General features: G+C 41.9%; 1 long non-coding RNA gene across 1 annotated transcript; it reads left to right on the top strand.

The window, feature by feature from the left end:
• The first annotated feature begins 8876 nt into the window (after positions 1-8876).
• LOC109870110 (uncharacterized) lies at positions 8877-10258 on the top strand. Its single transcript, XR_002252099.2, has 3 exons — positions 8877-9318; positions 9422-9510; positions 9817-10258. It is a non-coding gene; the product is annotated as an uncharacterized LOC109870110 (long non-coding RNA).
• Positions 10259-10486: the final 228 nt, after the last annotated feature.

The raw sequence follows: 10486 nt of genomic DNA, 5'->3' as shown, positions 1-10486 counted from the left end.
ACTAAGGATCTATACGGTGCTTCTACACCTGCATTGCCTGCTGTTTGGGGTTTTAGGCTGGGTTTCTGTACAGCACTTTGTGACATCAGCTGATGTAAGAAGAGCTTTTTAAATACATTTGATTAATTAATTGATTATGGTCCAAACACACCAACACCGTCGCGAAGATGGCACAACATCTGGCTGGATCAGCACTTGGTATGGCAACTGCTTGATTTACGACCGCAAGGCGCTACAGAGGGTAGTGCAGACGACTCAGTACATCACCAGGGTCGAGATCCCTGCCATCCAGGACCTCTGTACCAGGCGGTGTCAGAGGAAGGCCCTAACAATTGTCAAAGATTCCAGCCACTCAAGTCATAAACTGTTCTCTCTGCGACCGCACGGAAAGCAGTACTGATGCACCAAGTCTGGAACCAACAGGACCCTGAACAGCTTCTACCCTGAAGCCGTAAGATTGCTAAATAGTTAAACCGGACTATGTCCATTGACCCTTTTTTGCACAAACTTTTTTGACTCATCACATACGCTGCTGTTACTGTTTATTAACTGTCCCTTTATTCCTAGTGATATGTACTGCACTTATCTACCTTAATTACCTCACACCCATGCACATCGACTCAGTATTGGTACCCCTTAGACCAGTTATTGTGTATCTATTATTACGTGTTTTACTTTTCTATTATTTCTCTGTTCTCTTCCTCTCTGCATTGTTGGCAAGGTCCCGTAAGTAAGGGTTTCACTGTTATTTCACACCTGTTGTTTACGAAGCATGTGACGAAAAACATTTGATTTGTTTCGAAGTTCTTGATTAGCCTGAACTCACGTCAAGGCAATGTCTTCTTGCTCATCTTGTGTAAAAACAGAGTTCTTCCTCACCAATAGAAACAGTTTATACAATGACTAATGTTTGTTTACTATATTGCTAATATGTCGTTATCAATAAAACGTCACAATAAGGCGCAGAGCGTTCAATTTGCCTGTTGGGGGGGCCAAGGAGTCCCCCAGCTCAGGTAAAACAATTGACAACTGCGTGCTGTTTTCAAGGGATCGTTAAACAAATGTTAACTATTTAGTTAATTTAGGTAATATCATCACCTCGGAAGAGAATAGTCACATTTCTGGTTATTCCATGCAAAACAAGTGTGCACATGTAGCTCTATCATCTACTATACAGCAAGTAACTAACTGCTTTTCATGACCAGTAAAAATCAATTGATCATGTCACTTCAGATATGTGAGGGGAGCCTCACGATATCTGTCAATATTGGCCACCATCATTTGGATTCTTCAGTGATAGCAAAAAGTAAACTATACCTGACAAGTAGGAGTGGTTTAGGTTATTTCCTGTCCTTCGTGGGCTCTGCCTGTCAAGCAGCAGCATTTGCCGATGTAATGTTAGCTGATAATTTTTACTTTGCAAGCTACCAGTAGAAAAGTTAGCTAAACATAGTGGTAAGTAGACATAATGTACTTTTTTCTCCAACCAACGAAGGCCTACCTAGCGAAGTTAGCTAAAATTATACTCTTTTCAACATTGTGTTTGAGTGGTTAATCATGATTTCTGCATGATTGGCCACATTGATTGATAGACCACGTCAAATTGGTGACCTAGCTAATAACAGATTCTGTCAATATGGCAAGTTAACAAGCTGACTTTTCAGGGAATAAACTAGATGGGTACAGTATCTCCAAATATTGTTTGATTTGATGCCATCTATAGTGGTGATGACAGTAGTCCGACTGACAACTTTACCAGGACGAGGACATGTCAATGTCAAGCTTTTTCCAAAAGCCTTATCTCTGATAAAGCAAGCTACAGTAAATTACACATTGTTTGCTTAGCTAGCTTAGCTAGCTTAGCTAGCTAGCTTAGCTAGCTTAGCTTAGCTAGCTAGCATACCAAATGGATAAGCTACCTTCACCTATACATGATCAATCCCAGGCTGTATCACAACCGGCCATGATCGGGAGTCCCATAGGGCGGCGCACAATTGGCCCAGCTTCGTCCGGGTTAGGGGAGGGTTTGGCAGGGGTTGGCCGTCCTTGTAAAATAAGAATTTGTTCTTAACTGACTTGCCTAGATAAATAAAGGTTAGTAAATTTAAAAAATACAATTACAAATGAAAAACATTGCAGTTACTGAATGCAAAATATGGAATCATCGTAAATATGTAGTTCTGACTAGGCTCTTCAAAAGGTGATGAAATTAAAACCAAAAGAGTGCTAACACATAACATCCCCTTGAAAACAGCACATAGTTGTCAATGGTTTTAGCAGAGCCGGGGGTCTCCTTGCCTTGAAGCAGCCAAATCTAACACTCTGCACCACATTGTGACGTTTCATTGATAACGTTCCTCTGCCCCATAAGTGTGATGTGATGTTGTGTGTAAGGCCGCTGACACTATTGTCCCATGCTGTCTAAACATCCACTACATGGCCAAAAGATGCTCGTCGAACATCTCATTCCAAAATCATGGGCATAAATATGGAGTTGGTCCACCCTTTACTGCTATAACAGCCTCCACTCTTCTGGGAAGGCTTTCCACTAGACGTGGGAACTTTGCTGTGGGGACTTGCTTCCTTTCAGCTACAAGAGCATTAGTGAGGCCGTGCACTGATGTTGGGCGATTAGGCCTGGCTCGCTGTAGGCGTTCCAATTCATCCTAAAGGGGTTCGATAGGATTGAGGTCAGGACTCTGTGCAGGCCAGTCAAGTTCTTCCACACTGATCTCGACAAGCCATCTCTGTATGGACCTTGCTTAGTACATGGGGGCATTATCATGCTAAAACAGGAAAGGGCCTTCCCAAACTGTTGCCACAAAGTTGGAAGCACAGAATTGTCTAGAATGTCATTGTATGCTGTAGTGTTAAGATTTCCCTTCACTGGAACTAAGGATCCTAGCCCGACCCATGAAAAACAGCCCCAGACTATTTTTCCTCTTCCACCAAACTTTACAGTTGACACTATGCATTTGGTCAGGTAGAAATCTCCTGGCATCCGCCAAACCCAGACTCGTCCGTCAGACTTCCAGATGGTGAAGTGTGACTCATCACTCCAGAGAACACATTTCTACTGCTCCAAAGTCCAATAGCGGCGAGCTACACCACTCCAGCCGACGCTTGGCAATGCACATGGTGATTTTAGGATTTTGTGCGGCTGCTCTGCTATAGAAGCACTTGTGCTGATTTTGCTTCCAGAGACAGTTTGGAACTCGGTAGTGAGTGTTGGAACTGAGGACAGACTATTTTTACGTGCTTCAGCACTTGGTGGACCCGTTCTGTGAGCTTGTGTGGCCTACCACTTCGCGGCTGAGCCGTTGTTGTTTGTAAATGTTTAAACTTCACAATAACAGCACTTACAGTTGACCTGTGTAGCTGTAGCAGGGAAGAAATTTGTTGAACTGACTTGTTGGAAAGGTGCCATCCTATGACGGCGCCAGGTGAAAGTCACAGCTCTTCAGTAAGGTCATTCTACTGCCAATGTTTTCCTATGGAGTTTGCTTGGCTGTGTGCTCAATTTTATACACCTGTCATCAATGGATGTGGCTTAAATAGCTGAAACCACTAATTTGAACGATTCTCCACATACTTTTGGCCATATAATGTATTTCCTCATATCTTACAATATAGTGTCTGCTGAAGGTTTAAAGGTCCTATTCTAAAGTCTCATATTCTTAATGTGATGCTCCAGATCTTTTGTTTGAATTATTATGTTAAAAATGTAAGTGCAATTTGTATGATATGTTATGAATTCCCATTCATACAAAATGTTACTAATTTCTAAGCTCTTAAGATCCTGGATGGGATCTTTAATTTGAAAAGCCTGAATGAAGCTATATTTAATCGTTATTTGTAAAGAGAAATAATAATGTTCCTGTTTTCCTTCTAAAATGTTACTAGGACTTTACACAGTGACACCACCAACGACCAGACGACCTCCTGTAGAAGTTATGCCGTAATTCCCATCAGATCCCATTGGCTGAACACAGCTGCTATAAATAGCCATATGTGTTAATTGTGTCTGTCGTGTTGAGACAGGTGCTGGGAGTATCAGCTCTAACGAACTGAGTGAAATGGAGTCTAACAAGATGATGCAGCCCCTTGATCGGGCGACACCTTAATGGTCTGTAATTGATGGCTCCAGGCAGCATGTTGTGGTGATCTGTTGTTGAAGGGAATGTCCCCCCCCCCCGATGTCCAAGGAAAATAGCATTTTGTTTGTTTGCACTGTAGGTGCAGGGAACAGATGGGTTGAATTGTGGTTGATTATTTCTAAAGGTTACATCACAATTCACTATCAGTTGTATTCTCTCGGAGCATACTGTAACGCTTACCAGCCAATCTTTAGGTGTCCAACTACTCATGTTCTTATTTGATGCTCTTTCCCCACAGCCAGTCTGCCTCATATACATATGATTACCTAAACCCCAAACGCCTGATGTTTCATAAGAATGCATGCCACCCGCACCGCCACCTCCTTTCAGCTGTCTCATTACTTAGCCAGTCATTTTCTCTCCCGTCACAATTAGCGCCCAGTCTTTCAGCTCTCCCTCTCTCTCTCTCTCTATCCAACACTAATGATCCTTCAGAACATTGGGATTAACTGAGGCAACGCCCCTTAGAGACTTGAATTAATTTAAAAACAGAATTCCCCGGTGCCGTGTGGTAAAGGAGGGCACTCCTTCATTGAAGCTTCTAATTTGGGGGACTTACAAATATGATCAGAGGATTTCTCTAACAGAGGTATTCAGCTCTAGGACCTATAGGATCCATGTCAAAGTGGGATTGAAATGGATTTAGTTGTGATTTCTTTTGGTCATTAATCTACACAAAATACACCATAATGCCAAAATGAAAACATATTCTACAAATGTTATCAAAAGTTTAAAAAAAATATGGGTTGATATGATTTTTTTTGTGACAACCCCTTCCTCTGTCCCCCACATATACAACACATGTAAGATCCTTCAGTCAAGTATTACATTTCAAGCACAGATTCAACTACAAAGACCAGGGAACTTTCCGAAAGCGTCGTAAAGAAAGGCAGTGATTGGTAGATGGGTAACAATAACACAGCAGACATTGAATATCTCTTCAAGCACGGTCAACTTAAAATGTATACTGTGGATGATGTATTTAACCACCGAGACAGAACAAAGATACAGATCCTTCTGAACTGAGCTGCAGGAAGGATACTGCTCAGGGATTTCACCATGAGGCCATTGCTGTTTTTAAAGCAGCTACAGAGTTAAAGGCTTCAAATGGAGAACTGAGGATGGATTAACAACATTCTACTTACTCCACAATAATGACCTAAATGACAAAGTGAAAATAAAAATTAAATATTTCAAAATATACATCCTGTATGCAACAAGGTGCTAAAGTAATATTTAAAAAAAAATCTACAGCAAAAGTATGCCATTTTGGCCTAAATGCAATGCCTTATGTTTGTGGCAAATACATCACAACACATCACTGACTAACTGCCTCATCATTTTCAAGAATGGTGGTGGCTGCATCATATTAAGGGTTTGCCTGACATCGGATAAGACTGGGGAGTTTTTCAGGATTAAAAGAAACTGATGGACCTAAGCACAGGCCTAGAGGAAACCCTGCTTCAGTCTGCTTTACACCAGACACTGGGAGAGGGACAATAAGATACAACACAAGGCCACATCTACACTGGAGTTGCATACCAAAAAGGCAGTGAATGCGCTTACCAGCTGGCAATTGTCTTGACTGACATTTTCAGCCTCTCTCTGACCCAGTCTGTAATACCTACATGTTTCAAGCAGATCACCATAGTTTCTTTTCCCAAAATCTCAAAGGTAACCTGGGGCGGCAGGTAGCCTAGTGGTTAGTAGCCTAGTAACCTAGTAGCCTAGTAACCAAAAGGTTGCTGGATCGAATCCCTGAGCTGTTCCCCGTGTGCTGAAGATGTGGATGTCAGTTAAGGCAGCCCCCCACACCTCTCTGATTCAGAAGGGTTGGGTTAAATGCAGCAAACACATTTCAGTTGAAGGCATTGTTGTACAACTGACTAGGTATACCACTTTCTTTTAAATGACTATCGCCCCGTAGCACTCACATCTGTAGACATGAAATTCTTTGAAAGGCTGGTCATGGCTTATATGAACACCATCAACCCAGACACCTTGGACCCACTCCAATTGGCATACTACCCGAACAGATCCACAGATGACTCAATCTCTATTGCACTCCACACAGCCCTCTCCCACCGGGACAAGAGGGACACCTATGTGATGAATGCTGTTTATCGACTACAGCTCAGCATTCAATGCCCTCAAAGCTCCTTACTAATCTCAGGACACTGGGTCTGAACAACTCACCCTCTGCAACTGTACTCAACTTCCTGATGGGCCGCCCCCAGGTGGGGAAGGTACTGTGGGCAACAACACATCTGCCATGCTGACCTTCAACACGGGGGCCCTTCATGGGTGCGTGCTTAGTCCCCTCTTGTACTCCCTGTTCACCCACAACTCCAACACCATTATTAAGTTTCCTGACGACACAACGGTGGTAGGCCTGATCACCAATAGCATACTACAGCTGATAAATCTTTTTGCAGGCAAAAAACCTCAACATTTATTTAAAAATGTTTGGTTTGTTGCAAGCTTGTTAGCTAGCTATCTGGCTAGCTGGATAATACAGAATACTTTAATTACCAGAACATATTTGACAACGTTTTTATTTTTATTAATCATAACATGAAAATGAACACATTACAAGGAAATTATTTTCAAATGATGTACAAGTATGGCAAGATAAAATAGCTAAACTACAGTTGGGAATGTGAAGAAAAATAAAAGCATTGCATTTTGACAGAGGAATTTAGAACTTGATTAACAGTGTTACCATTGCAACAACAAGGCCAAAGTAAAAAATAATAATAGTTGTATGTCTCTTGCTCGCACCCCTCCCCAGTGCTGGCTACCCAATGGGATGTATATAAGGGGTACAAAGGCAAGAAAGTGGTAATAATTTGACAGTTTGAAATGGGATCATATAAACATGGCCATATTTGAATTCTGTGTGAAATAGGTTTTAGACACAGTTCAGTAGGTTTTAGACACCATTCAGTTGTAAAGCTTACATGCAATTAGAGTGCCCACAATATTAGCCTACTTGCCAGTCTCGCACCAATTGCCATAAAATCCTCTAGCCTTTCACTACATTAATGAAATCCTTTGTGAGACATTAAACCATTAAATATTATACAATTATAAAATCAAAATTAATATTTTACTAATTTCAATAAAAAATCTTTGTTTATAATCTAGGTCCACCATCCTCTAGAAACTGAACATATTAATATCAGAGAACGATAGAACGTTGAAAGTACATGGAGCTGGGTTATCCCAGCTGTGAGGCAGACCCTAGTCTGTACTACCAGTCTTGTACTGCCTGATCTAGAGAGACTCAGTGGGGGGAATAGTGATTAAAACCAAGAGTTCTCCCCCCTCCCTCTCTCTCATTCCCTCCCACTTTCGCTCTTCTTCTCTCTCTGCTCTCTACTGACGCACTAGGACCTCCCACGTCATTCTCTACATCCAGATCCAGCTCTTTTCCTCCCCCTCTAATAAAGACTTCTAAACTACTCAGCAGGCATACCTAGACTGATTAAACAAATAACTCAGCTCCCTGTATGTGTGCTGTGCGTGTGTAAGTGTGTGTTTGTGTGCGTGCACGAAGGAGGGACCATGCCTGCATGTGTGTGTGTGTGTTTGTGTGTGGAGCGCTTATGAACTGAGTCCACGAGATCTTTTAACACCTATTAGTACCACTCTCTCATTTCCTTTGTTTAGATGGAGCTTCTCTATAATGCCATTAAGAAGCTAAAACGGTACACAGGGCTATGTGCGCCAGCCACACCCACAGCAACGATCCAGTCAATCTGGTGACGCAATCACAGGTCAGTAGAGAGGAGAGTAGTGTAAGTGTAATCTTATGCAAGCGTTCACAATTAGAACTTATGTCTCCTTAGACAGCAGTTTGATCGCCATATTGAAGCTGATCAATTGGTCACACTAAGCATGGGGTCATGTTCATTGAGAATGACAACGAGTCAACTTGATGGGGAGAAGAACGGAGAGTAAAGTGGGAAATACTATTTCATCAAATAATTATTACAGCCAAAGTGCGACTTCTTCTGAGCCCTTCCATAAATCCTACAACTTAATTTTACCATACATGCTTTATTGGTCATTTACACAGATATTCTGTCTCAGTGACCAACCTGTCACACAAAACACACCTCAGGCTGGGAGCAGCTCATGGACACTAAGGTTGGCAAGTTGAGAACAAGTTCTCATTTACAATTGCGACCTGGCCAAGATAAAGCAAAGCAGTTCGACACATACAACAACACAGAGTTACACATGGAGTAAAACAAACATACAGTCAATAATACAGTAGAAAAATAAGTCTATATACAATGTGAGGTGAGATAAGGGAGGTAAAGGCAAAAAGGGGTAAATTTAGGGGTAAAAAGTGCCTTTCTCAAAAAAAAAAGTGCCTTTCTAACCTCGGCCCTACTGCCACCCCTATTAATTTGGCTCGTTCCTCTCTCCCTTTGCTTTGTTCACCATTTGACCTGGCTTATGAACCCGTCAAAGTATGTCATTTAGAAATGTGGGTGAAGCTATCCCTTAAAAGTCTGCTGACTACTGGTGGGTTAAAAGTTGTTAAAAAAACAAACAGACTTGAACTTGATTCTGTTTGCTGTGATTAACTAGCCTGGCTGACGTGACCCACGTGACTCACAGTGCAGGGAGAGCTGTGACCGCACTTATCTGGAAAGGAGGCCGTTTGCTAATGCAATATTTGCTCAGAAATTGTGCGCGGGGTTTGACCGGTTCTCTCAACTGTTTCTTTCTTCTCCTGAGATTGAGACCTCTCATTGTTCGGATTTGAAAATCCAACTATTGTAATAGAACAGGCAGCGCTCGGGGGCTGTGTGTGGCTGTGCGTGTGGGTGGCGGAGTGAGAAAGACACAGAGGAGCGCTAACCAGTAAAAGCACAGCCCCCTTCATTGTCGACACACTGTGCCAACAAGATCAAAGAGCCATTCCAGATGGAGGTCAAGAGGACTTCGAAACTTAGGTGCTAGCCAAACTAGTGATTAACTGCAATGGAAAAGTAATTGTTTGTCTGCTTTACGACAGATTGCTCAGGACTTCTCAATTTTTAACCCAGCGAAACTCGCTGAGAACTGGATTGCGGTCTTCGTGTACAAAATACTTTGCTTCGCCAGCCGAGAGAAGCAGGTCCAAGATCTTTTCTTCGAAGAGCAGGTATAGTTTGAAATGATGCTGCTGGTCATGCCTCAAGATGCTCATGATTTTCTTTTGCCTAAAACAATCAAGTATATCACTAAACATTCTTCTCTCCGGATAGGAAAGGTAACATCGCCTTAAGACTTCTGTCAATGGCAGGAAGACATTCTTACCCGGCTTCGAAGAGACCAGAAAGTCCTTCATCAACTTGTAAGTTTAAATAGTGGATAGGCATAAGGGTATTCATGGGAAAATTTGATGACAGCATTTGTAAACACTGAATGAAAGTGTGAACAGCATTTCAAAATATGTTATGCATAACTGCACACTCCAATGCATTGCTGTGTACATTAACCTTAGCCCAAAATGTATGGAAGATCTAAGCATCAAACAGGGAATGAGTGTTTATATGGATATAAATGGCTATATAGTATACAAAATAAATAGTGTGTCAGTGTGCTTCCATGCTTTGCACAAGTCCTCATATTGTAAAATCTAATGATTTCTATCTAACAGGTTGGGACCAACATGGTTGAGTACCTGCACCAGGCAAAGGTGACCAGACCCTACCTATTTGTGTTGGCTCTTGGGGACAATTGTCTCTGCTCACAGGTGTTTACAGTCATTAGCGGACAGGCATTGGAGCAAGGTACACTTTTTGGTGCACTGGATCAGTGCTTGAAGTTCTATTATGTGTTTGATATCAACTTTCCCAGACTGTGTGCCCCAGCATGGGAATTCCTACATGCCACGGTGTATCAGCTGCCAGGCTGTTGTGAGAATACATTTTTTTCCACTGAACAAGAATGTATAAGTACCTGCTCTTGTATGTAGTGGGAGAAGTGACAGGATAATTGTTTGTGTTCCTGTGAGTTTGTCACATCCTGACCATAGTTTGCTTTGTATATTTCTATGTTTTGTTTGGTCAGGCTGTGATCTGAGTGGGCATTCTATGTTGGATGTCTAGTTTGTCTGTTTCTGTGTTTGGCCTGATATGATTCTCAATCAGAGACAGGTGTTAGTCGTTGTCTCTGATTGGGAACCATATTTAGGTAGCCTGTTTTGCCATTGTGGGTTATTGTCTATGTCTATGTTAGTTGCTTGTGTCAGCACAGTTCTTATTATAGCTTCACGGTCGTTATTCGTTTATTGTTTTGTATTCAGTGTTCAGGGCTTTCTGTAATTA

Source organism: Oncorhynchus kisutch, linkage group LG25 (assembly GCF_002021735.2).
Source record: "Oncorhynchus kisutch isolate 150728-3 linkage group LG25, Okis_V2, whole genome shotgun sequence".
Taxonomy (NCBI): Eukaryota; Metazoa; Chordata; class Actinopteri; order Salmoniformes; family Salmonidae; genus Oncorhynchus; species Oncorhynchus kisutch.
This window is presented reverse-complemented; position numbering and strand designations above follow the sequence as displayed.